General features: G+C 52.6%; 1 protein-coding gene across 1 annotated transcript in view; it reads right to left on the bottom strand.

Moving 5' to 3' along the window:
• Positions 1-26,329, bottom strand: part of TSPAN18 (tetraspanin 18) — a 148,234-nt gene that overhangs the window by 23,147 nt on the left and 98,758 nt on the right. The window contains exon 3 of the mRNA XM_080687560.1: positions 21,197-21,329. The gene's annotated coding sequence lies outside the window, so the exon portion shown is untranslated. The remainder of the gene's footprint in view (positions 1-21,196; positions 21,330-26,329) is intronic.

Consider the following 26,329-nt stretch of genomic DNA (forward strand, 5'->3'; position numbering starts at 1 on the left):
GCCCAAGGTCACACAGCCACTGACTGGCAAACTTAAACCTAAGGTGTTGTGGCTCCAAAGTCAGTGCTCTTTCTGTTCCATCTATCAGGAGTCAGGGCCAGAAACCCTGCTGATAGCTGATAACAGTAATGGCTAGCATGTATGAATTCCTTTCTACAGGCCGGACACTGTGCTGAGGGCTAACCCACTGCACCCTCACAATGACCTTGTGAGGTAGGCTCTGTTACCCCCATGTTACAGACGTGACAACTGAGGCTCAGAGAGAGGAAGCAGCAGATGGAGATCACAGGTAAGCAGGGGCGCTGGGATTCAGGCCTCAGCAGTCCGCGCTTCCTCTAGCTCAGTGGTCAGCAAACTGCGGCTCACGAGCCACATGCGGCTCTTTGGCCCCTTGAGTGGGGCTCTTCCACAAAATACCACAGCCTGGGCAAGTCTATTTTGAAGAAGTGGCATTAGAAGAAGTTTAAGTTTAAAAAATTTGGCTCTCAAAAGAAATTTCAATCGTTGTACTGTTGATATTTGGCTCTGTTGACTAATGAGTTTGCCGACCACTGCTCTAGCTCTGCTTTTAGAAAGGTGTTAACAACAATAACAAACCAATCAATTGATCTAATTTAAAATCCCTTTTCACCTGGTGCTATGTCCACGCCCTCCCAAGTGGGATAGGACAGCAAGAGGAAATGCTCCAGCACTTAGCAATAAAGATGAGTCAACTCAAGGTCTGGCTTCAGTGACTTGCTCTATGCACAAGACACATTCACACAAACTCATGCAATACAGACAGAGCCACACAGACACAGACAGACAGACAGATAAAGCGATGCATGTCCAGAGACAATGAACAGATATATACATAGACACACAGACAGAGCTAGCCACGCACACAGGTCCACCCTCATTCTGACGTGTACTCCTTCAGTGGCACAGTTCCTCCTGGCATCTAACCAAATTCCCTCCTACGTTACATTACTCACAACGCAACTCTTTGCATCAATACTCTGTTACAGCTCCCTAAGCCCTTCTATTTGTATGCTCTTGCTTGATCCCCAAAGCCATCCACTGAGGCAAGCAGGGCAGAGAAGGTTATCTTTATGGGAGTGGGGCCCGGGGAAGTTAAGGAGCTTGCTGAGTTGAAACAGCCTCTGTTTGAGGGGGGCTTTAATCAGCGGTTGTGCCTTGTTTTTGAGCAGATTTCAAGGCTTCTTCCATGACACCAGGTTGCTGTCAGTTTCACTTTGTCTGCTCCTCTCTGCAATGAACTTCCTTGGACCTCAGCCTGTCAGTGTTTATTGAGGGGACTTCACTGGTCCTGGCTCACCTCCCTCCTGCCTGTGTGCAGTGTGGAGGGCTGGCCTCTCAGAGCCGGGGGATCCCGGGCTACCCTGAAGCTTCCCCACCAGAGCAGGTTTCCTCTCTGAGGGCAGACCGGCAAGGCTTCCCCCCGAATCCCCAGGGCCCAGGAACTGTCACGGAGCAGGTACCCCCGCCCCGCAGCCTCACGTCCACGGTTACACTTGCTTGGCAATAAATATTAGAGACATGGGGTCTTCCCAGGGCAACTGCAATGGACTCTAGTCACCTGGTCTGAATTAGGGAGGAATGACTACAGGTATTTAAAGCTCAAGTCGTGATGAGCAAACCACGGCGAACAGAGAGACCGTGACAGAGTGCTCCACATGGCTTGAGGAAAGCCTGGAGAAAATGAATCAAAGGGCAAAGCTGGGGCCGGGGATTGAGAACACGGGCAGGCAGGAGTCAGAGAGCCCTGTTTTCTCTCCTCCCCATAAAACATCATCCCAGGGGTGGGGGGAGTGGGGATCCTAATATAAGGTGACAGGAGACCTGACTTTGGGTGGTGGGCAATATACAGATCTTGTAATGTACAAACCCACACCTGAAACCTATATGTTCATGTTGACCAATGTCACCCCAACCAATTTAATAAATAAAAAAAGCATCATCCCAGCTGCTCTTGGGAGCCCTGAAGATGCAGGTCAGGGGTGGGTCAGGGAAGAGGCTGGGCTTGGATGGAGACATGTCTGGGTCTCAGACCACGGGGAACAAGGAGCTGCTGCATCTCTCCACGGAGCCAGCTCACCAATTCCACCAAACAGCATTTTTGCAGCCAGGAAGGATGCTGGCAATCCCGCCAGGAGCCTTGGGGATGAGCAAGTATCGGTCTCACTAAGCTCCAGAAGATTTCTACTTCCTTTTGACAAAATAATAATAAAATAATAATAAATAATAATACGAAGAAATAAAACTTCTCCAGGTCTTGGTTTCTCCATCTGTAGAATGGGACAGAAATCCCCTCCCCCACACTTACTCCACTGGGTGGTGGGGAGGTGGGGAGGAGCCAAGGGAAAGACATGAACTTGAAGGGGACATGAGAGGATGTGCCAAGCACCCATCTACAGCAGGGTTGGGAATTTTCTTTTGCCATAAAGGGCTAGACAGTAACTATTTCAGGCTTTGCAGCTATATTATTTCTGTCACCATGACTCAACCCTGCTTTGTTCGAGAAAGCAGCCACAGACTGCATATCAGTGAATGGACAGGGCTGTGAGCCAATACAACTTTATTTACAAAAGAATATGAGAAAGGCTTAGCCCACAGATAGTTTGTGGATCCCCGATCTGAAGGAATATTTAGGGACTCGCCTTGGGCTAAAGCAGAGGATTAGAAGTGGATGTGTTTCCCCTCGTTGTGTGTGGGGTGAATAATGAGAGAGGCTACAGAACTGGGTATGCGGACGGCTGGTTCCAGCCCTGTGTTCAGGCTGTGCAGCTTAGCCAAGTCCCAGCACCTCTCTGAGCCTCACCAGCTTCACTGTGGACACAGGGATAAAGACAGAAGAGGGACATCATGAGGGTTAAAGGAGGCCCTCATGAATGATGGGCAGTACCCTCAACAATCAGAAAATACTGGGTGAAAGACGAACTCAAACCGTAGGAAGCAGGAGAGCTGGTGAGGCCTAAGAGCTCCAAGTGGGGCATGTCTCAGTCTGAACAGCACAGGGAGGGGCGCTGTCCATCAGAAGGGGCTGACTGGGCCAGAGAAACTGGAGCTGTCACCCTCTGGGGCCAGGGCCTGCCCCCGCTGCCCAGTAGGAACCCAGGGAGAACCCTCCTGGATTGTATCCTTTGCCGAGAACTCTTGGGAGGAGGGCTCTACTGCACAAGGGTTGCTGGGGGGCCGGAGAAGCCTGACCCTTCGGCCATGGCCACTGCCCGGTCTGGCGCATGGCAACGTGTCTGGGCAGCCCTTCTGGGCCTGCCTGCTGCAGGCTTCGGTCCCCTCTCTGAGGCTCTCACAGATGGCAGATGACTGATGCAGAGCAAATGACAAGCCAAGGATGTGCCCTTTGATTAGCCTGTCAGGCACAGGAGGGCATCTTCTCTGTTCTGCTGAGGTCCAGTAGCAATTACCTGGGGCAGGGAGGTTGTGGACCCCGCGGCAGGTTCTGGGAGGGGAGGAGAACGGTGATGGTGGCAATAAGAGTTAATGGAATGCTTACTATGCGCCATGCACCGTTCTAAACACTGTGCGACTATTCATCCACTTCATTCCCACAACCATCTATGAAATCATTATGCCTATTTTACAGACAAGGAAACCAGGCACAGAGAAGTGAAGTAACTTGCCCAGTCTCACAGCTCTGAGGCTGCGTTTGAACCCAGCAAGTTAGTTCCAGCATCTGGACTCAAGAGGGCTTTGAAGATGTCCCAGAGCTGGTAGGTCAAACCACAGATCTCTCCAGAACTGGGAAAACCACTAAAAAGTGTTGCAGTGGGAACCGGGGGCTCAGGGTCTAGTCCTTGCTCTGCCACTAACCAGCCATGTAGTGCCAGGCAAGTTCCTCACCCTCCCTGGGCTCCTCCGGTGAGGCAGCAAGCAGAGTGACCGGAGGCGTCCGAGTATCCAGGCGGAATCGCCTTCCCCTCTCGCTACCTGTGTGGCCTTGGCCTTCTGATCTCACAGTCGTGTGAACGTGCAATGAGCCCACAGCGCCTGGGACAAGGGAAAGCTCTCTGGAAGTGGGAGCTGTTATCCTCCTTCATTTGGAAGCCACACCTCTGGTCCACCCTAGGCCCTGCGCCCTGGTTCCATAGCTCCATGGCTCCCAATGCCAGTGCTGAGCAAACATGTGCGTGCCACTGGCTCCATTCGTGGGTGGAAAGAATTCAGGTATTCTCCTTTTAGAAATGGACATGGTGGTCTGAATAGTTGATAGGCAGACCTCATCATTTAAAAATGTAAATACAGCCCAGTCTGTAGCATCCAGAGCTAAGAAATGTCCGTGAAATAAAGGGGTCAGGGTAAGGAGGCTCTGCTGAAACTGGGAACTCTGGGAGTGGAGGGAAGGTGGCCCCTAGGCACACCGGATCCAGGGTGTGTGGGCTGTGTCTGAGCTCAGTAGTGGAGGCCACGCAGGCCACAGCTCCCAAACACTCAAGCTGCCCTGCCGAGCATAGTCACTTGTGGGTCCCATGTGGCCAGTGGGAGCGTTGAGAAGAGGGCTGTGAAAAGGGGTTTCAGGCCAGGCTCTAATCAGGCAAACTGGTACCTTTCCTCATTTCCAGAGGATATAAAGATAGAAGATACTGCCCTTGTGTCTGCGGATCTGGGTTCAAGTTTAAGTTACACAGTCAGCCAGCTAGCTCTGGGGTTGAGCCAGGTTCCCATCTCTCAAAGGGAATTGGGGAGCTGGAGGTCTAGTCCTTGCTCTGCTACTAATCAGTTGTGTGTGCCAGATTGTCCCTCTGCCTCTCCATTTCAAAATCTCATCTCTCTGCCTCTGTCTGCTCTCTCCCCAGTCTCTGAATGCCCACATGTGCATGTACACACACACACACACCACATACACACACACACACACACACACACACACACACACACACTCACACTCTTCCTGGAGAGGTGGAAGGCTACCTGCTTACATCAGCTGGAACACTTCTCTTAAAGCACACCTCCTTCAGAGGCCTAGACATAAATCCCCGCCCTGGGACTATGACCCCCAGCAGGCAGTGGCCACATTTAATTTAGAGGCTCTGCATGTATGAGCCATTGTACAAAGCTGGCTGGCCCAGAGCAACTTCAGGACTGCCGGGGCCCCGCTGAGAACAGGGGTCCTGGAGCGCCTCCTTGCTGGGAAAAGGAAGAGCCTGGCAGGTGTTTCATTTCCCTCTGGCTGCCCCGTAATTAATTAAGCAAGAGAAAGACTCAGCAAGTTCATGGGGCAAGGTTGGGATTTCCAGGAACATGGGGTGGGGAGGGGGTGTATGGAGCAGGCTTTAGACCATGGCGGTCCTGGCTCCAGTCAGACCTAGGTGCTGTGTGACCTGGAGCAAGCACCGCTGAGCCCCTGTAAGATGACTTCAGAGCCACCAGGGCCCTGACCACCTGGGCAGATCTGTGTCACGTCCAGGCACACCTGAGCCGCAGGGCTGAGTGAATGTTTGGAAGATGATTCTGGGTTTTGCCTGAGACCATTATCCCATTGACTTCCTCTCCCAGGGTGTGATTCTGAATAGCAAACACTGTTGGAGAAGAAATTCTATGGGATACGAGGCAGCTAGAGTGGCATCAAATGGGACTTTCCAGTAAGAAATGAACATGAAAGAGAACCTGGATCCACTACCTAAGTGACCGGAGGGATCAGGGGCGGGGTCAGCCCCTCCTGGCTGTGTGCTCTGGGGCAGGCCATGCTCCCTGCTCAGTAGGGCTGAATGGAAAACGGTGGCTTAGAATAGCGCAGGCTCAGTGAACATCTGCTTGCATTGCCAGACTCTGGTGTTGGGACATACCTTTTCACATATATCTCATTGAAGCTTTCCTACAGCCTCGAGAGGTACTAGTATCCTTGGTTCACAGAGGAGGAGGCTAGGAGTGAGGCCCTGAAGGACTTGGCAGCGGTGGAGCCAGGAGTGAGTTGACCTGTGGGAATTCTGAAGCCCCAGCTTTCGCCTGGCTCTCTGCCGCTTCCAGTTACCTCCCCCCAGTTGAAGGTCATGTTTCCCTCTGAAATATGGATGTAAGGATCCTTTGCTCAGCTTCATCAGTGATGCTCAAAGAAATCCTCTCTTCCCAGAATGCCTTGTTCTTATCACCAGGTTACAGCTGCCCAGCTGCCCCCGGAGAGCACTGGGCAGACTGGCCTTCGGGGCAGAGGGTGGCTGGGGGTGTGGGGGAGCCAGGGCCTGGGAGGGAGCTGGGGAGGCAGCTCACCAGGAGAGAATGAACAACAAGAATGTGGTGCACTTCTGCAGAGCTGCATGTGCCAGACTCAGCCCTCACTGACACCCACAACTCTGTGTGCTGGATGCTATAATTACCGCGTTTTCAATTTTGACAACTGAGGCTCAGAGAAGTTAAGTCACTTGCCCAAGGTCACTCAGCTAGACAGTGGCAGGGCTAGGATTTGAATCCAGGCAGTCTGGGCTCCTCACAATTGCCCAGCACTGCCCCTCACCCCATCGGTGACAGCAGGAGCCCCAGGCCTGCAAGCTAGTCCCTTTTCAGGGCAGCTTCTAGAGCCCCAAGGTGAAGATGGGGCCCGCAGTGTGCTGCCCCCACCCAGAGTGGAAGGTGGGTGGGCTCTCATGGAGGAATCCATCGCTTTTCCATCTCAGAGAATGTCAAGGCTTGAGGTCCTTGAGCCTGTTCCCTTCATTACATAGATGATGGGTCCCAGGACCCGCCCCCAGTCACCCGGCATGTGCTGAGGTCGTCAGCACCATGGGCTGGGTCAATCCTAAGATTCCCTTTCCCTCTCTCTGCAGTTCCCTTCTCAGGTGCTCTGTGGCCAGTCCTGTGGCTCAGGGGTGACACCCAGGCTGGGCCCCTGCACCCAAGAGGCCTCAAGAAGTGAATATTTGGGAGATGTTCTAGGTGCTTCTGCGCTCTCATTTAATCCTCACAGCATCACTAATAACATCCCCATTTACAGATGAGGAGATGGGGCTCTCAGGGCTGAGTATCTGTGTGGGCCTCTTTCACACATATTTGATTTAAAACTTGCCAAAACTTCACTGGGAGATAAAGGACCATCTGCTTAATTTGTAGGGCCCAGTAAAAATGAGGGAAGCTCTTACTCAAAAGTTATTAAGAATTTCAAGCCAGCAATGGCAGAGAATTAAACCAAGTGGGGGGCCCTTCTAAGCGCAGGGCCCTGTGTGACAGCCCAGTTGCATACTGTGAAGCTGGCCCTCGGGAGGTGTTATCACCATTGCCATTGTGCCATTCAGGGATCAGAGAATCAGGGAGGTATAGCGGCTTGTCCAACATCACACAGCATTATGTTATGACTTAGAACCTCACAAACTCTCCCTCCTCAGTTCCTGCAGTGGCTACGGAATCCTATTACCCCTGCACATCTGGGGACCCAGCCCAGAGAAGGAAGTGGGAGAGCAAACCTGCCTGTGAATCTCTTGTATATACGTATATATTTTCTTGTATTTTACATCAAAATAGTCTGCCTGCCATTTTTAATATAAAAATAGGATACTGCCTTCCAAATCCTTAAGAACTGATGATCTATTAGAACACATCCTGGGACTTTGTGTACCCCATGGCTCAGGGAGGAGCCCCCAGGCACTGAGGGTGCCCAGGATTCAGTTGAAAAAGCACCATCCTAGGCAAAAGATCGGAGCACAGGCCCAAGAGCCAATACTGCACAATAAATGTGTCTCCCTCCCTCCCTCCTGCTGGCTTCGAAGGAAACCTCCTTCAGGATGGCCCCGGACCCAGATGGTGGGGAGCCTCCACAGGCGTGGTGGAGACGCCAGCTCTCATTATTCCACCAGAGAGAAAGAGAGGGGAGCGGGCTGGGCTCCCTCCCTCCTGGGGGAATGCCCCAGCCTGTTAGCAGAAGAGGAGGGCGTTATTGCCCTGCTCACCCGCCAGGTTCATTCACCATGCTAACTGGAACACGTAATGGTTGTTAATACAAACTAATTTGGGAAGGCGGGTGCACGGGGTCTCTGGGGTGGGGTGGGGTGTGGTGTGGGGGGAGGAGGGCTGCTAATAATATTGCCAAAGGGAACTGGGAGTTTGGCTGAAATGCTGTTTGGTTTTGGTGCTTGCTTTGCAAAGACTTGAAATCTGTTGTGCTGCTGCTGCTGTGTGTGTGTGTGTGTGTGTGTGTGTGGACTAGCAGGGTCAGTGGGCATGTGCACAGTGCAGGGCTATATGCCCACGGGGGCAGGCGAGATGAGAACACTGCTTTATCACATCTAAAGGCAGAACACAGTGGTCTAATTCGGAGAAAGCAAACAAAGGCATCTATTTTCCCCCTGACTCACTCACCCAACCCCTATTAACACTAATTAGGAAGACTGGGAATTCCCCATAACTTCGTAATTACTGCTAACAGACTTCACAGGGGCCAGGAAGGAAACAGAACACCCCCATCCTGTTTTCATGGCCAAGGTGATGATGGTTCAGGTGGTCACTGTGACCTTCCCACTCCTCCAACCCTCCAAGGCACTGGCATTTCCCCCAGGGATCCCAAGTGACCAGGGTGGCAGTCTAATGAGGTGGGCAGAGGGGGGAACGGAGGCTCCCTCATGGGCTGCTTTCACTGCCTCCTTAAGGCTAGGAGGCTGAGGCGGGGCCTCCGGGGAAAACCTGCTGGTGTTAGGGGCTGGGAGAAGGGAGGCAGGAGCCAAAGGAGGATGCGGATCTACCTCGGAAAAAGACCCCCAACTGGGCCTCGGAGGAGTGGACAGTCCCCTGTACTGACGTTGACCCACTGCAGCCAGCTCAAGCCACGTGACCTTGGCTGCCCACCCTGCCCCTGCCCACCCTCCTTCTGAGACCCTGTCCATTAAGATGAACCATATTTTAAAGGCGGCGCCAAAGAGCTGCCAAGATCACAGCAGTGACTTCACAGTCATTAGGCCCCTTCCCCAGCCTGCCGTACCCTGCAGCCTGCCGTACCCTGCAGCCAGACGTCTTAGTAAACCACAGTGAAGCCATTACAGGAACCCCTCAGCTACGTGGCGGCAGGACGGCCACTTCTGCCAGATGACAGGCGCAGAGCTTCCCAGAATCTCATTCAAGCACACAGACCCTCCCTTCGGCCTTCCCTCCCCAGCCCTGCAGCCCCAACATGCCAATGAGTCCCCTTCCCCCAGTGTCTGCTGTGCATCTGCCCCCACCCCCAGGAAATGCTGTCCGTCTGTCTAGGGCGTGGGGCCTGGCTCCGCTTCCAGAAGACAGTTCTTTGTTCTTCCCTGTCTGCCCAGAAGCTGAGATTCTCCGTGTATTAAGGAGCTTAAAGGCCACTTCCTTAATCAGGTTAAAAAGGGCTAATATGGTACCAAATACTAACTGACTGTGGGTGGTTTTCTTTTATTCTTTATTTTTTCCTTTATGATTTCTTTTGTTCTTACAAAGAACATGTATCATTAATGTAATTAAAACAAACTGTGATAGGTCCACGTAAGCCCCACACTCTGAAGCTGCCAGGTCTTCTCAGCTGCTACAACCTGGGCCTGCAATACCTTTTCTCCCTTTGCCTGGAGAACTTCTTTTCACCCTTCACAGCCCAGCCTGACGTCTCCTCAGCCATGAAGCCTTCCCTGATTTCTCCAGCCTGGGCAGTGGTCCCTTCTCATTAGTTCCAACGCCCTTATTTTGGGGATGAGAAGACAAGGCCCAGAGAGGGGCAGAGCCTCCCCAGGCCTCACAGCACGGTCATGGGTGAGGAAGTCTGCCCTAGAACCCAAAAGGGCTCCTTTACAACACGGAGGGGCACGGGGTGGCGATGTGGTACATACTCTACTTGACTCTCAAGTCCCCCTTCCTTCCCCAGAGCCAGAGCCTGCCCTGCTGGGGACAGCTTTGACCTCCGTCTTTGTTTCCCCCAGGCATGAGCCAGGGTACTCTTCTCCCAGCCTCCAGGGGCACAAATCACTGGGGTATGAGTTCAGCAGAGAATGGCCTTGTTGTTTTTCTACAAAGGGGAGTGGGGACAGAGGCACGGGGCCTTTCCTCCTTCCCTGGAGCTCAAGGCTGTGTCTGAATGGCCAGACCCATGAGGGCCAGGCAGGCCTCGTGCCCTGGGCCCCTCCCTGGCTGGTCAGCAGGAGGCCTGGCTCACACAGGACCACACTGCCCTGGGTCTGAATCCCAACTTTGCCACTGAACAGCTGTTGTTTCATGTATCTGAGCCTTGTCTTTCATAAAAGAAGCGACCATTACGAGGCGCTGCTAGCAGCCAGGGCGCTGGTTGGGTGTTGTATACGCGCATGGCTCATCTCTCTTTTTTTTTTTTTTTCCTTATGGCTCATCTTCATGACACACCTGAGGCAGCTATCCTCACTCACATTTCACAGGTGAAAAAATCGAGGCTCACAGGACATGAAACCACTTCCCCAAGGTCCAGAGCCAGAAGCGACTGAGCTGGGACTTGAGTCTGAATCCATTTGGGGTCATAAGCCCCGTCTCTCAAGACAGCTATACAGATCAGATGAGCTCATAGCCCAGGCCAAGTGCTCCGCGGACAATAACACACTGAACCTACGGCTTCTCATTCTCATTTCATGAGAATAAGCGCTGCGGTGAACTGAGCTGCGTAGTCAACCCGGCTGAGGGTCAGTGGGGAGGCGAGGCTTCCTGGGTGAGGACCAGGCAGGAGTTGGCAGACCCCTGGCAGCTCCTAGCCCTGAAGCCCCAAGGCCCAGACTTGCTCCTAGCCAGGGAGTATTGTTTGAGAGGAAATCTTATTTTACCCTCCTGCTTAATCCAGACCAAGATCATCTTTCCCACCAAAAAGCCCACAGCCAGAGAAAGGTAAGCCCTTTGCCACTTGCCTAATTGCAGGCCTGGAGCTGTATGGGACATCAGCTCTGGAAAAGCCTGAGAGGTGGTCTGGTATTTGGCAGCAGCATCAAAGAGGCTGGATCTGGGCTAGGCCGGCAGCCCCATGAGGGTGAAGGAAGGCTGGGGCCCAGGGGCTGGTTCCAGGGGTCCCAGTTCTGCTATCCCTGCCCCAGGGCAAACCTAGCTACAGTGGGTGGTGCAATGCATCCTGCCCTCCTGCTGCATGCTGAACCCCTCTTGGCTGGGAAAGCGAAATGGGTCAGTGGCTGCGGGACCCTCTTCCTTCCCAGTGACCAGGCTGTCACCCTCCGGCCTCTTCCTTTGAAGTGTATGAAGAATGGTTCTTGTTCCAACCAGTAGCCCTAACACTCCCTACCTCCCACCCCCAGTTTCTCTAAAAAAAAGGGCCACCAGAGAGGAGGGGTCCAGTCCCAGCAGGTTCCATGCTGTTGAGGATTGAGGATCCTTAAATGGCCCCTGCCTACCTCCTTCTCATATGCTCCCCACCCAGCTGCCAACTGGGAAGTGCCAGTCAGGCCAGACATAGACGCGAAGGACACCAATGTACCCTCACCCAGGTGCCAAGTGTCCAACTAGTTCTCCTACTAGTTCCCATCTCACCATTTTCCTTTTTTGCCTCTGGAAGTTTCCAGAAGGATACTTGTGAAGAGAGGTGATTGGTGTCCAGTCTTTGGAATCAAGACAGACGTGAGTATGAATCCTTGCTCTGTTCTAGGTCTGTGACCTGTGACACCTTAGTTGCCTTCTCTGTGCCTCAGTATGCTTACCTGTAAAATGGGACCGCCACACTACTCTCTCAGTGCTGTAGGGACGACTGACTGAGATCATAAATGTAAAACTCTTAGCAAGACAGCCATCATGCTGGTTCTTCCCAGGGTCGAAAGGGTGGTTTCATTCAGAGATAAAGGCACAAAGATCACTGACCTTTAGGGGGCCAGATGGGCCCCTTCTCTTAAGGACCATGCTCACGGTACCAGGCTGCTATCTTTGGTTAAGGGTGTGGGAGTTGGGGGTGGAACTCCACTGTGTGTCCTCCACTGTGCTAGGCCCATCCCTTTGATACAGATGAGGAGACAGAGGCTCCATGGTACAGAGTTTGCCCAGGAATGCACAGCTCCTATGCAGAGTGAGAACATGTTCTCATGCTTTCATACAGGGCTCTCCCGCACCCCACTGAGCCCCCATGTGAAACAGGTGGGAGTGCCATCCCCATCCTGCAGGTGTAGGATCCGAGGTCCAGACAAGTCACCTGCTGGCCTGGAGCAGTGGGGCTGGCATGAACCAGCTCTGCCACGGGGAAGGCCCAGCTCATGCGAGCCCCTGGAGGGGCTGGGGCTGAGGTCTGTGAGTGAGGCCAATCAGCCCCCTCATGGACAGCAGCAACCCCCAGCCCTGCGGGATGCACCTGCTCAGAGGGCTCAGGAATGGTGCTTTGTATCTAGGCAACAGGCGCAGCCTCAGTCCTCTTCAAGACACAGGCCTTCAAGTCAGGACAGCGCTCCCGCAGACCTCCCTCAAGTGGCTAATTTTCTGCTTTCCAGAAGGAAATAAATCTTAAGGAGTCCAGACTCCTTGGCTCCCCAGACCCTGGAGGGAGGGGGCTTCCAGCCACATTTCCCTGAACTTTCCTGCTATGTCAGCCTTGCAAATGCACCTCCGGGTCCAGTGCTCTTCCATGCTGTTTCCTTTTCTCCAATCTCTCCCACCTCCCTTGTCCAGGTTGGATGTCTGTGTGGGTCTTGGCAACCAAACTAGACACAGTGGGTAGAAATTACAGGAAGACAGAGTTCACCTCTATACAAAGATGAGTACCCCCACCTGTGGGAGGACTGGAAATGTGGTTCAGGTGTGAAAAGATGCATGGAAATCAGAGAGACCCTGGGAGAAATCCTGGCTTCCCCCCTCACCCCACCTGTGTGATTTAGTCTGAGTGCCTCAACCTCTCCGAGCTGCAGTTTCCTCAGCTATCTAAGGATGCCATCCCGGAGGATGGGACCAGAGGTCAAATGACCTCAGCAATCCTGGCACTTTGCTGTGATCAGGACATGCGAATTTCTTCCAGACTCTGGGGGCAGTGAGCTGCCTGACCCTGGATGTATTAAAGCAGATGTCGGCGGGTCCTCGTGTGGGACTGGGTACAATCTCACACTTTACTTCTTGCACTGAAGTAAAGATTGCACTCAGTGTCTCTGAGTTTTTCCATCTCTAAAAAAACACACGACTTGGCCTAGGCTGGCCGTGGGAAGATGGGTATATCACTGAGTACACACAGTCCCCCGCCTCCACACATGGTGTCTGATCTATCCATATGAAATGTCCAGAAAAGGCAAAATCTATACAGAGAGTAGGTTGGTGGTTGCCTGGGGCTGGGGGTGGGGACAGGGACTGATGACCAATGCATAGCAGATTTCTTTTGGGGTGATGGAAATATTCTAAAATTAGATCGTGGTGATGCTTGCACAACTATAAATTTACTATGAATCCCTGAATCATACCCTGCAAATGAGCAAATTTTATGGCGTGTAAATTCTACCTCCATAAAGCAGTTAAAAACAACACCACCAAAACAACACCATCCCCAACAAAGCAGAGGCCGGAAGGGCCAAGGCCACGGTTGAGGGTGATGGCCGCACCCTGTGGTGGCAGTGGCAAGCTGACCTGAGGTCTCCGCCAGTCTCCACGACTTCTTCTCTGGGGCTTCACATGGGCACTTTCTTGTTATTTAAAATGCGAGGAAAGGGAACAGACCCACCAGCAGACCTCTTTAAAAATCGGAAGCAAAGCCCAGGCGATGTGAGGAGGTGGGCTTCTGCAGAAGGGTTAGGGGCCAGGGATGGTGCAGCATGAGGGAGGAGCCTGCAGGAAACTGGTCTCCCAGAAGCCCTTGGAGAGCAGGGCTGGGTGGCAGCTCAGGGCACCCGTGGTCTGTGGTCCCTGAGCGAGGGTGAAAACCATGGGCTTGGTCTGGCCTTATCTCGAAGGCATTGATGGGTCTGCTTGAGAGGTAAAGCAATGAAACCAACCTGGAACTGAGTAGCTACTCTGTGCCAGGGAGGGAGTGACAATTATCTTGGTGATGGGACTGGCTGTGGGACCTGGAGGTCAGCAGAGAAGACCTGGGGAGAGATTTAAACTGCTCGTGGTGGTAAAGATGTCTGGTTTAAACCTCTCCACCAGTGAAAGGCGGCTATCTATCAAACCCATTTTAGACAAAAGGAAACCGGAGCTCTGGAAGGTCAGTCACTTGCCTGAGGCCACATAAGAGGTGGCAGGTGTAGGATTTGAACCCAGGACCTGTGCAGAGCAGGAGAACTTTCAAAGCAATCTGAACCTTGCTCTTAGTTGGTAGTGAGGACCCCATCACTAGAGGTATGCAAGCAGAAGCTCAATGATGACCTCTCGAGGAGTGAAAACAGATGACTTTGAAACCCCTCCCAGTCCAGTTAGTCTGTGAGGCCACAAGTCCTTGCTGACTATTTCCCTTGAGAGTTAAGTCTATACTCTGAGTAAAGCAGCAAGGCCTGAGCCCTCCTGAGGGAGGGGACTCATGGGCAGGGCCCAGCGGGCACCTCCTCAGCTGGAACCACAGCTGCTCTGAATGCTCACCACAAATCAGCACTGATTGCTGCTTGGGGCTAAAGTGATACCTGAATACACATAGGCCCGGCCAGGGCGTCATCACAGGGCTCCAAGCAACTCCACTTTAGCCTAAACCCGTGGTCGGCAAACTGCGGCTCACGAGCCACATGCGGCTCTTTGGCCCCTTGAGTGTGGCTCTTCCACAAAATACCACGGCCTGGGAGAGTCTATTTTTGAAGAAGTGGCGTTAGAAGAAGTTTAAGTTTAAAAAATTTGGCTCTCAAAAGAAATTTCAATTGTTGTGCTGTTGATATTTGGCTCTGTTGACTAATGAGTTTGCCGACCACTGGCCTAAACGCAGCCCCAAAAGTGGGTGCTGGAGAAGCAGGAGATGCCAACCCAAAGCAGTTGCCCAGCCAGTCCAATGGGGCCCAGTCTGGCCCTGCAGCACCGCCTGTTTCATACCTGCCCCACCCCCCTCCCCTCGGTGCTGGGCTTCCGAAGGCCTCAGCATCCTGGCTGCGGTTTGCAAGCTCCCTCCTCTCAGCCCTGGACTCACCACAGGATGAGCTCATAGGTGGCCCCTTCCCAAATGAGAGCCCCAGGCCTGGGAGAGGCCCCACTGACTTTCATGTGCCTGCTTGGCCCTGAGAAGGCAGTGAGGAGGCTGGGGCCTCTGAAGGAGGCTGGGCCTCTGAGAAGGGGGTTGGACTGGTCTGGGCTAGGGGCTCCCCAGTCACCTCCTCTCATGGGGCTCCCAAGCCAGCACTGAGGAGGGACCCAGGTGAATGACAGGGCCTCCCTGAGCCACACCTCCTGTCATCCACCTGGGTCCCCCCGCTCTCTCCCACCTAGCTCCATTCTCAGAGGGGTCCAGATTTGCTCTTGCAGTTCTTGCGCCTCCGCTCCAGGTCAAGAACCCGGACCTGCAGATGGTACCTAGATCTCCTCCCCGGAGAGAGTACATGGAGACATGGGGTGGGAGGGGTGTGCAGACACTAATTACAGAGCAGGACAGCCAAGATGCTTCCCAGGTACTGAGACAGGGGGACAGAAGTGGCTCCCTGCGCTCCAGCACTCAATTGGCTCAGATCCCCTGAGGGAATGTTCTAGCAACAGGGCAGGACTTCTCCAGGACCCAGGGTATCCAGCCCCACCCTGTCTCCTCCCCATCCACTGCAGGCTCAACTCTGCCCTCCAGAGGCAGCCTGCCACCTGCTGGGATCCAGAGGCCTCAGCCTCTGCCCTCCCCACCATCTTCCCAGGGCTCAGATCTTCCCACCTCCTCTGCATAGACCCTTTCAAGGCTCCCCAGCACTTCTGGGACCCACCAAACTCAGAGCACAAGAGGCCTATTGACCATCCCTCCCTCCCCTTCCCCCTGCCCTCTTGTCACACCACCCCAGCAGCACCTGTGTAGCTCCTGAAATGCTGCTGCTCTGTCATGTCCCAGGGGCTTTGCATGTGCTGATCCCACTGCTAGGAATTCCCTCCCCTCTCCTAAGTCACAGACAGATTTATTTGTCACCTCTCAGTCATTCATAATCCAAGCACCTTCCCCAGCACCTCCCCTTCCCCAGCATGGGCCCCAGCACCCCTTCTATATGCCACCGCCTCGCAGTATATTAACCTCCTGCCACCTGCCTGTTACTTTCAGTGATTCCAACTTGAGCTTGCATTCCAGTCCCCTGGACGGCTTGGCATAGCCCAGATTGCTGGACCTCAACCCCCAGCCTCTGATTCATTAGGTGTGGGGGAGGGGGGGGGTCTGAAAACCTGCATTTCCAACAAGTTCCCAGGCTGGGCTGCTGGTGTGAGGACCACATCTGAGAACTGCTAGTTAAACCCTAAACTCTTTGAGGTCCACCTTGTATGACATTTCACCTTCAGTCTCTGAAAGAATCTGGTTTACAGTTGGTGCTCAATAAACAAATGAGTGGAAGGTACTGTTTCATCTGTTGTAGCCAATGTGGTGGCAGGAGAATGTGCGGAGACAACCTTTCTGATTCGTTCTCTCTGCTGTGGGCGTTCTCTCTCCCTTTCCAAGATGGTGGTTAGTCCCTGGGTCCTACGTCTGGGACTGCTGTTTCCAAGGCCGGCAGAGATCGCGGGGCCTAGGAAGACAGGCTGGAGCCCCAGGAGGTAAACACAAGGGAGGAGCCTGTGAGGGAGGGGCAGAGGCAGAGGCTAGGGAAAGGGTTGGGGGACATTGCTGGAGTCAACAAGGAGAAGTGGATTTTGTGGGATCCAACAGCTACAGGCTCAAGTGCCCTGACCCCGGAACAGCCTTCCCAAGAGGTGACAGGACCCTGAGGTGCCTGAGAGAGGCTGGGATTCTAAAGACCCAAACTCCTGGCCTGCAGGTGTAACCAAAGACCACACGCCTAGGTTGGCATGGAAATGGCTGCCGCCCACTTGCCCTCACTGGACCCTGAGGCTTGGCAAATGAGCCCCTCTGTGGGGTCCTGAGTGCACGGAAGCCAAGCAGCCACCCCACCACATTCTGGGTCACACAAAGGCCCCCAAGTTTCCTACACAATCCTAGGGGGACAGTCTCCTTCCTCCCCAATGTGACTGGGATCGAATGTCCTTCAAATGGGCAAAGGGGGCTCAGCAACAGTCAGATCTGGAGAAATAAAGGCAGATGGCAGTTTGCACCCTAGTGTTGGTAAAACTCAAACCTGCCCCAATCCATGAGCACCGACGATGCTCTGGGCTGTGTGCTGGGTCGGCCCTGGCCCCTTCCTGATGAGGGAAGGAGAGTGGCAGCAGAAGGCACAGGTCGGAAGTGAGTGATCAGCCTGCCAGGAACAAGGCATCTGAAATTGGACTGAGCCCTGGGGCTCTGACAGAAGAAGGGGCCTGGGCATGTGGCCAGACACAGAGTCGGTGCACCTGTCCCTCCAGGCCTGGCCCTAGAGTGGTACGCCTCACACCACTCCCCTGGACTCAGGACACTGGGGATCCTCCAGGTCAGAGCAAACGGGAGTCAGAGATGCCAGGCTGCCCTGAGGACAGGCTGTGCCTGGGTCCAACAGGACCACCGAGGCACCAGCCTCGGGACTTCGGGCCTGGACTGGCCACTGTCCCCTCCTAACTGCGTACCTGTCCCTTGCCCTTAGGAAGGAAAAAAAGGAGAAAAGCTCTGACTTTGGAACATTGCTGGGAAAGGGAATGAGAGAGCTGGCCATAAAGGCCGGGGGATGGGTGTGGGGGGCTGCATTTGCTTTTTAATTTAAGTCTCTCTGGATCATTTGAATTTTTAAGGAGCATGTTTTACTTCTGAAATAACGACTTTAAAAATAATTTTTGTCTTAAAAGTGCAAAGCAGTCTGCGAAAATATGTCTAGAAGAAAGAAGTATATGCAACGAGTAGCTTACGGGGGTCATTACATGGGCTGGAAGCATCCTCTCTTGAGCGTTCACCACGTGCGCAGAGCTCTGCTCCTCGTCTTAACACCCATTATTTAATCTAATGCTCATCAGAGCCCTGGGAGCTGGCTGCTATTAGTGCTATCATTTTCTAGATGAGAAAATAGAATTTAAGAGACTAAATAACATGCCCGAGGCCACCCAGCCTCGGAGCTGGGGTCTGAGCAAGCTCTCATCCTTAGATCAGGGCACACGCCACGCCGCCTCCCACAACCGAAATGAGAAACTGACAAGCTCAAAAGCCATTTGTTTTGTGTCCCCTGCATGACTTGAAAGCCACTCATGTTGCACAGGAGCCAAAATCAAACTGTTACCGGTGCCTCCAACCCCCTTGGACACTTGGACTGAGGCTAGGAAAGCATGTAGTACAGTGAAGCCACTGTAATCCGGCCATCTGTCTACCCATCCACCAACCACTAATGGAAGCCCCCGGCGTGCCCAGCTCTGCGCTGAATGCTGGCGACTACAGAGGGTGAGAGGCTCACAGCCCCCAGCAAAGGACCAGGTGAGCACAAAGCAGACTGGGCCCCCCAGCACCTTCCAATTTGTAAGGTTTGTGTCCTCTAGAAATATCCAAAACTCCTTGCCATTCGGGATCCAGAGGCATTAAAGGAGGTGAGAATGAAGCATAGCCCTATAATCCATGCCCAGCGGCGAGCCAATCTTCTCCAAAATTCTTTAGTTTGTGTAATGCTGAGCCAGGGAATTCAATCCATCCCTTCAAACCACCTAGGTACAAGGCCAGGCCAATTCACTGGGGTGGGTTCTCCAGCATTTCCCTGGAGCCTTAGCCCCCGCACGGAAAGGGAGGGCTTGTGCAAAGCTCCAGGAGCCCGTGTACTAAAGGGTCATGGATTCGATTCCTGGTCAAGGGCATGTACCTGGGTTGCAGATTCGATACCTGGTCCTGGTTGGGCGCATGCAGGAGGCAATCAATTGATGTGACTCTCTCACATGGATCTCTCTCTCTCTCTCTCTCTCTCTCTCTCTTCCTCCCTCCCTCCCTCACTCCCTCCCTCCCTCCTTCTTCCTTCCCTCCCTTCCACTCTTTCTAAAAAATTCAATGGAAAAAAATATATCCTTGGGTGAGGATTAAAATAGTGTGAAAAGTAACTGACAAACATCCACCAAGTCTGACTGTAATTCAGCATTGACTGAGACACTGGACAAGGGGCTGGGGGCAAGACATGCAGAGGAGGGGTCCTGCCCTCAACAGATCTCCCTGAGAGTGGGGCCCTTTCAGCTTTGCTCCCCCTCAATCCCCAGCAAATGAAACAGTGCCTGGCACATAATAAGAACTCAACAGTCACTGGCTGAGAAAAGGAATGAATGAATACTCATTGCCCCGGGAGCACTGAGCACACCATATAAGGCAGGGTGATGCTGAACACTGAGCTGTCTGCCTGGTGAGTCAGAGCTGCAGAATCCACAGGAGAGAGAGAGAGAGGGAGAGAGAGAGAGAGAGAGAGAGGTGAAGGCCAAGAAGGTTTGTGGTTGACCGAAATCAAGCAAAGGACAGATCTTAAAAAGCACTCGGCCAATTGCCTGGGAGGCAGAAGCATATGCTGTGGTTTTCCATCTATTTTTTTCTGCAGAGCAATCTTTTTTTTCAAATGAAATCATACACCGCACCCTAAATGCATCACAGAGTGCCACGGTGGACGTCAGCTGGGGCTGCGAGGCTGGCCCGCTTGCCTGTGCCCTGGAACCCCACACAGGCCCCTGGGGCCCTGGAAGATGAGCTCCTACTCAGTCAGTGCACCCCCTCCCCTTCCCCTCCTTCTCAGAGGCCCCAGGAAGTGGTGCCTGAGGTGTGTGTGGTGGGGGCTATAGTTGCTCCTCTGGAAAGGAGGCTGTCATAGGCCTGGTCTTCTGGGGCCATTGAGAGCAAATAAATGCTAAAATAGCTCAAGAAACTTTACCCAGCCACGGCGTGGTGGTGCGAGTGGGAATGGGGTGAAGGAAAGAAGGAAAAGGTCCTTTGAGAAAGTGGAGGGGAACCCAAGGCAACCTGATACAGGGTGGCTGAGATGGTGGGGTGCATTTTTGTGTGTATGTGTGGGCATGTGTTTTTGTGTATGTGTGTGCATATAAATGGGTGTGTTTATGTGTATGTAAATGTGTGTGATTCTGTGTATGTGAATGTGTGTGACTCTGTGTATGTGAATGTGGTGTGTGTGTGTGTGTGTGTGTGTGTGTGTGTGTGGTTTCCAGATACCAGATCCACGAAACCGAGGTCTACCTGTCAGAGGCCACAGGAAGGACCTGTTTGGGACAAATCAGCCCTCCTGTCTGCTCCCTGTCCCCACCCCCTGCCCACTAGGGAGCATCTGCTGTTTTGTCTGCCCACATTCCTTCCTCCTTTTTCTGAAGATTGTACTTGGGCAGATGGCCACCCAGAATACAGACTCTAACTTCCAGTCTCCCTTGCGGCCAGGTGTGTCCTACATCTACATTCTGGCCAATGGGACACGAATGGAAGTGACATGTGCACCCTCTAAAGGATGGAGCACCCTCTGCTTTTCTGATTTCCCCTCTTGCTGAGCAGAATGGAGACACCACCATGGGCCATCGCGGATCATGTAGACGAGTGGATGGAGGAGTCAAGGACAGAAGGGAACTTGGCCTCTAATGCTTTTGTGTAGAAGAAACCCCTTAGCTCAGTGTTACTTAGGAAAAAGCATCCTCTCCTTTGTTGAAGGAACCGTGATTTTGGGATTTTGTCACATGCAACCAAACCCATATCCCAACTAATGCAAGGACCTTCGAGGATTGTGCACACTATAGATAAAGCATCTTCACACATCCAGGCAGTCAACAAACAATGGCCAATTTGCTCTGCTGGCATCTGGGATTCACCTAAGACAGACAAGCCCCTGCCCTCACGGAGTCTACATTCTAGTGCAAATGTGGACTCCACTCCCTCAATGTGAGACTCAACTAGTGACAAGCTGACAGGGCAGGCACACTATAGTAACAGCTAACACTTACTGGGTTCTGAGCTTACTGGGTGCCCATTCTGTTCTAAGTCTTTTTCATGTGTTACCTTATTTTATCTTCACCACAAACCCAGAAAGTGGGTGCTATTGCTTCCTTGGTTGACTGATAAGGAAGTTGAGACACAGAAAGGTCTCAAGGCCACACAGCTAAAAACTGGTGATTCCAGGATTTGAACCCTGGTCTACTGGACTTTAGAGCCTTAGCCACTCCTGCTAAAGAAGGAACTAAATCAGGGCCCTATGATAAAGAATGACAGGGTGCCCTGCTGACAGTTACTACTAGCAACAACAACAAAGCAGCATAACGCCCCGTGCTGAACAAGCCTGAACTCCCTTACCTCAGTGGCTGGCGTCTGGAAAAGGATTGTGTCCACGTTTCTAGAAGCCAAATTCAAAGGGTTCAAGTTGCTTTGACGACAGTGCCAGAAGCTCTTGCCACTGCAAGCTCAGTGCTGTCCAGGAGATGTCCACCTGTCAGAGACAAACAGAGCCAGCCGTGACTGCCTCGTTGGGGGAGATCTTTCTTGCTCACGCTGCCTGAGGTCTCTTGTTTTTGTTTGAAATGCTCTCTGGGCCCCGAGGAGGCAGTGTGATGAGGCAAAGACTGCAGGAGTCTGAGGTTACTCATCAGGACTGGGAAGCCAGACAATTCTAAGACGCAAAGATATGCATATGCCTGTGTGTACGCCCCCAAAAAAACACGTAAGCATCTCGCTGCGTCTAGCACAGTGCACTTTGCAGAGTGGGGATGCTCAGCAAATGTTCATGGTTTGCTTGAACATAAAACATAATTTTATACCTCTAAGTGAGGGGGTGGAAACTGCGGGAGAGTTCAAGTACATTGGAGGAAAGATCCTTGCTCATATGCAAATGCATTCCAGGAATGCACCATTGAGCCAGACCAACGGCATCATTTTACCAGCAAGGAGAATGACACCCAGAGAGGGGCAGTGACTTGTCCAGAGTCACACAGCAAATTGGTGGCAGAGTGAGGCCTGAACCTGGGTTCTCTCCTGTTTCATGGCTGGGTGCTCTCTCTAGGGATGCTCCCTCCTTTGTAGTTGTCAGCCTTGCAGCCCCTAGAGCAGCCAAGGAGGCACAGCTAGGGTCTGCTGCCTGCCTGTCAGGTGCATGCTGGGACAGGCCAGGGCCGAGGATGGTTTCCTGGCTGTGCTTAAGCCGGGACAAGGCGTGAGAGGCAATGCTCACAGTAGCATAAGCTTTAGAAGCAGGTGGATCTCGCCCCATGCTGGGGCAACCTCTCTCTCAGGCGCCCTCTCAGGGCGTTAGTCTCCAGGTCTGTAAAACAGGGATAACGACAGCATTATCTTCAAGAACTGCAGGGAGTCAAAATGGCTTCCATGAGTCTGTAAAGCCTTCAGTAGAGCATTTGGCATATAGCAAGCGCTCAATAAATGTTAGGGAGGCCACACAGGAGGAATGCTGCGAGTGCTGCGGGGAGATGGAGCACTGGACCGGGAGCTGCTTTTTGTCCTTGGCACATCTTTAGACAAAAATCTCTCACTTCCACCAGTTACTTGTTCCCTCTGATCCACCTTCACCCCTCTTCTCTGCCTCTCCGTGACCAGTGTGGGCCCGCACCCAGCATATCTGCTTCTCCCTCTGGGCTACAAACTCCCCACCTGCCCACGGGACCCCAAGCCCCAGCCCACATTTCACCAGCCAGCAAAATGCAAATGTCATTAGCGCTCTGCAAGCTGGTGAACGCTAATGTCACACTAATGTCACACCAGACGGCAGCCAGCGTGTGAGAACCGGAGAGGGGTGGGTGGGGTGGGACAAATCCCCAGGAGAGGTGGCATTCTCCACTTTCTCCAAGAGGGTATGATAGATAAATAAATAAATGGCTGCAGGAAAAAGGTGACAATGGAGACTGTTTTAGCAGCATGCTATGCAGCTGTGACTTTCTCACAGGCTCACTGCGGCTGCCTGTGGTCCCTGCTCCAGCCCCATCCGGATGGCATGTGTGTGTCAGCCTCTCTGGGCCTCCTCCCAATACACTTGATGAAGTGGCTCATCGGGGGTGACCCCCAGCCTCCATCTTTCATTTACACCCCAGTCCATGCTCCCTCACACCTATTAAGAGAAGCAGACCACCCATCCCATTAACAGACCCATGGCTGGGGGTGGGGGCCTTCATTCCCAGAAGGTGACAGCAGGAGGCTCCATGGACCTGCAGGCACAGTCCTGGGTTCCTGTCCCAGAATGTGAGCACTCAGGCACACCTTCTCCTCCGTGGGGCCCTGGCTTCTCCCTGTGAGAGGGGGTGTTGGACCCGCCACCGGTCCCTGCAGTCTCTTGAGGCCAGGTCTAAAACCAGGGCTCTAATAACTCACAGGCAGATACCAAAGTAAGGCCCCCCCCCCCCCCACCCTCCAAAGTCCTGATGACCCCAGCAGGCACATTAGGGCTTCCTGGAGTAGAGGGCAGACATGTGTATCTGGAGAGGAGAGAGGGTGCTGTGGGCAGGGGGGCCAGGGTGAGCAAAGGCACAGAGATACCCAGATTGGGGCTTCGGGCGGAGTAGGAAATGAGATGGAAAAGTCCTGTGATGAGCGCTTTACACTGAGAGTTGGTAAAACGTGGACAGTGTCTCCCTGACTTTGCACTGGGCTGGCCTTGAATGCCGAAGAGAAGACACAGGCATTTTCCTGTAGATCACAAGCAACATGAGCATTCACTCATGCTGGTGAGCATTAATTAAACATCTGCTGTATATCCTGTACTCAGAAGGTACCAGGGATGAGTGAGGCACACATTTCACCTCGAAAGCAGCTCACTGTTAAGTGACCTGGTTTTCATAGTTCAAGGAGGCTAAGGAGGCCTCATCACTTGGTTCTGAGTTCAGAGAAGGGAGGGGGCCCTTCTTTTTTGAGCCCCAGGAAGGCTTTCTGAAAGTGGGGGCAGATTTGGATGTATGGAGTAGAGAGGAAGACACCATGGGCAAAGGGACCAGGGTGAGCAAAAACATGGAGGTACCTAGGTGTGGGTGGGTATTCAGGACCATGAGCCAAGACTGCCTAGGAAATGACAGGGAGGGAAGGCAGGGGCTGGATGGTTAAGGTCCTTGAATGATGCTAGGCTAAGGATGAGAAACTTCATCCATAGGCAATGGGGAGCCACTGAAGGTCATAGAGCAGAGGTGTTCTCCAGGTAGATAAAAAGTAGGAGGGAGCCCAGGCAAGTGGAAACAGATGAGAGAATGAAAGGAGGATGGGAAGGGCCTGGTGGTAGAGGTGGAGAGTAAAGAGATGATGAAAGGGTGGGTGGGAGAGGGAGACAGATATCGGGGGAAAGATCGTGACTGGACTTAGACATGTTGGGTTTGCATCCCAGCTCTACCACTGTCATCAACTGTGTGGCCTCAGGCAGGTCATTTAACCTCTCTGAACCTGTTTCCTTCTCTATAAGGTGAAAAAAAATAATAATAAAGCCACTTCATAGGGATGTAGGATTCAACCAGACAATCTATACTAATACAAGGGTAATATGCTAGTTAGACCAGATGTCATTCCGGACGTCCTTCCTGACAAAGACAGGGCCTGGGTGAAGCTGCCCACGGTCCCGGGTGCCTGCAGCCGGCCAGAGGGAGGAAAGCCTGGGTCCCAGGTGCGGGGGCTGAGGTAGAGGTGGTCAGGGGCGATCAGGCAGGCAGGCAAGCAGTTAGGGGAATCAGGCAGGCAGTCAGAGTGGTTAGGGGAGATCAGGCAGGCAGGTGAGTGGTTAGGAGCCAGTGGTCCCGGATTGTGTGAGGGTGCAGGCTGGGCTGAGGGCCCCCCGCCCGTGCATGAATTTCGTGCACCAGGCCTCTAGTATAATATGTGAGAAGCACTTGAAACACACTGAGTGATTGTTGGATGCTTACTTTCTAAAATGTAAGCATTCATTGCTTTATTAATCAGCGGTGCCCTTCCCTATTGCAAATGAGGTGCTGAAACTCAAGGCAAATGACTGGCTGGGATTGGCACCAGTGGGCCTCAAATCACAGGAGAAACAAATTATGAGCAAATAAAACTGGGATGACTCAGAGAAGAGTCTCAATTTTAAAATATTGCTTTTAAAAAGGGCTGTTTTATGACTTTTGCACTATGTGCTTATTAAACCCAAGCTATAAATGTGAACTAATAACTAAAATGAGTTAAGTTAATGAAAAAGTCAACCTTCGGGATAGATCTGTATTACCTAATGGCAGTCCATAAACATAAACATAAAAATTTAAAATACAAGAATGAATTGCAATGCCCAGCAGCTCAGGGATTCTGCAGTTTCTCTGTCTGAGAAATAAAAGCTATTGATTTTAGCTTGGATTCTCATTGCTCATGAGTGAGTCTTTGAGAAGTCATAAAGGAAGGAATTATTTCTGATTGTTTACTCACTAAGGATCGGATGTATTGAATTTAAATTGTCTCCGATTCCTAATTAGTACAAAGCAGAGTAGGATCTGAGTATAGCAGATCTGGAAAGGCCTTTGGAGGCCGCTAAGCTCAGTTTTCTTTGTTTGATGGACCTGGAAACTGAGGGAAAGAGGAGAGCACCTTGACCAACCTGAGCCAGTGGTGTGGGATCCAAGCCAGAACAAGACTCCTGGCTCCCTCCCCGAGTCCTGCTCTGGTCCCTGCAGCCTCTGGGATCAGATCCTTCAATCCAGACCTAAAGGGTATTCGGGGGTATTAGATGAGGCTCAGGGCAGCTGGCTGCTGGGAAAAGTAACCTGCCCAAGAAAGGGCCTAGAAGCACACAGTCTAACACGGATTATTACATGGTGAGTTCTAGGACACTCCAGCACACGGTCATGTATGGCACCCTGGAACCCCTATGCCAACCCACTGGGCCAGGCAGCTCGGCCAGGAAGGAGATACACACGGGAGGAAGGGGACGTTCTGTTCTGAGAGGGGCTTCAGGGTGGCACAGCCCCAGGGCCAGCTCAGTTCCTCCCTGTGTCCCAGGGGAGGATGGGGACAGAAAGACCTCAAGGTATGATAGGGAAGGGAGGGTGTCTTAACTCAACCAGGTTCTCTCTCTCTCTCTCTCTCTCTCTCTCTCTCTCTCTCTCTCTCACACACACACACACACACACACACACACATGAGCACCACGGTGACCGAGGAGCTTTGCATGCATGCATGAGTGCATGTATGTTGAGCTTCAGCCTGCACACGATTATGAAGCAGATGTTTAATTACTACCTGAGTGTTATTAATCAACACGATTGATACACAACCCATACCACATAATTACTTTGCAATTACACCAAAACGAAATATTTTACTGCTGAGGGTTTGCTAATTACCCGGCCTTGCCAAAGGACAGGTATAATGGGCAGCAATTTCTCTTCCTTCCTTTTCGCACTCCCCTGCTCTCTCATTAATCTTCTGGGCTGGTATCCCCACCACCCAGAACAGGGAGCCCAGGCAGGCTGCCGCCTCCTCCGCAAGGCGCTGCTTCTGTAC

The sequence above is a fragment of the Plecotus auritus genome, assembly GCF_963455305.1.
Source record: "Plecotus auritus genome assembly, chromosome: 9".
Lineage (NCBI taxonomy): Eukaryota > Metazoa > Chordata > Mammalia > Chiroptera > Vespertilionidae > Plecotus > Plecotus auritus.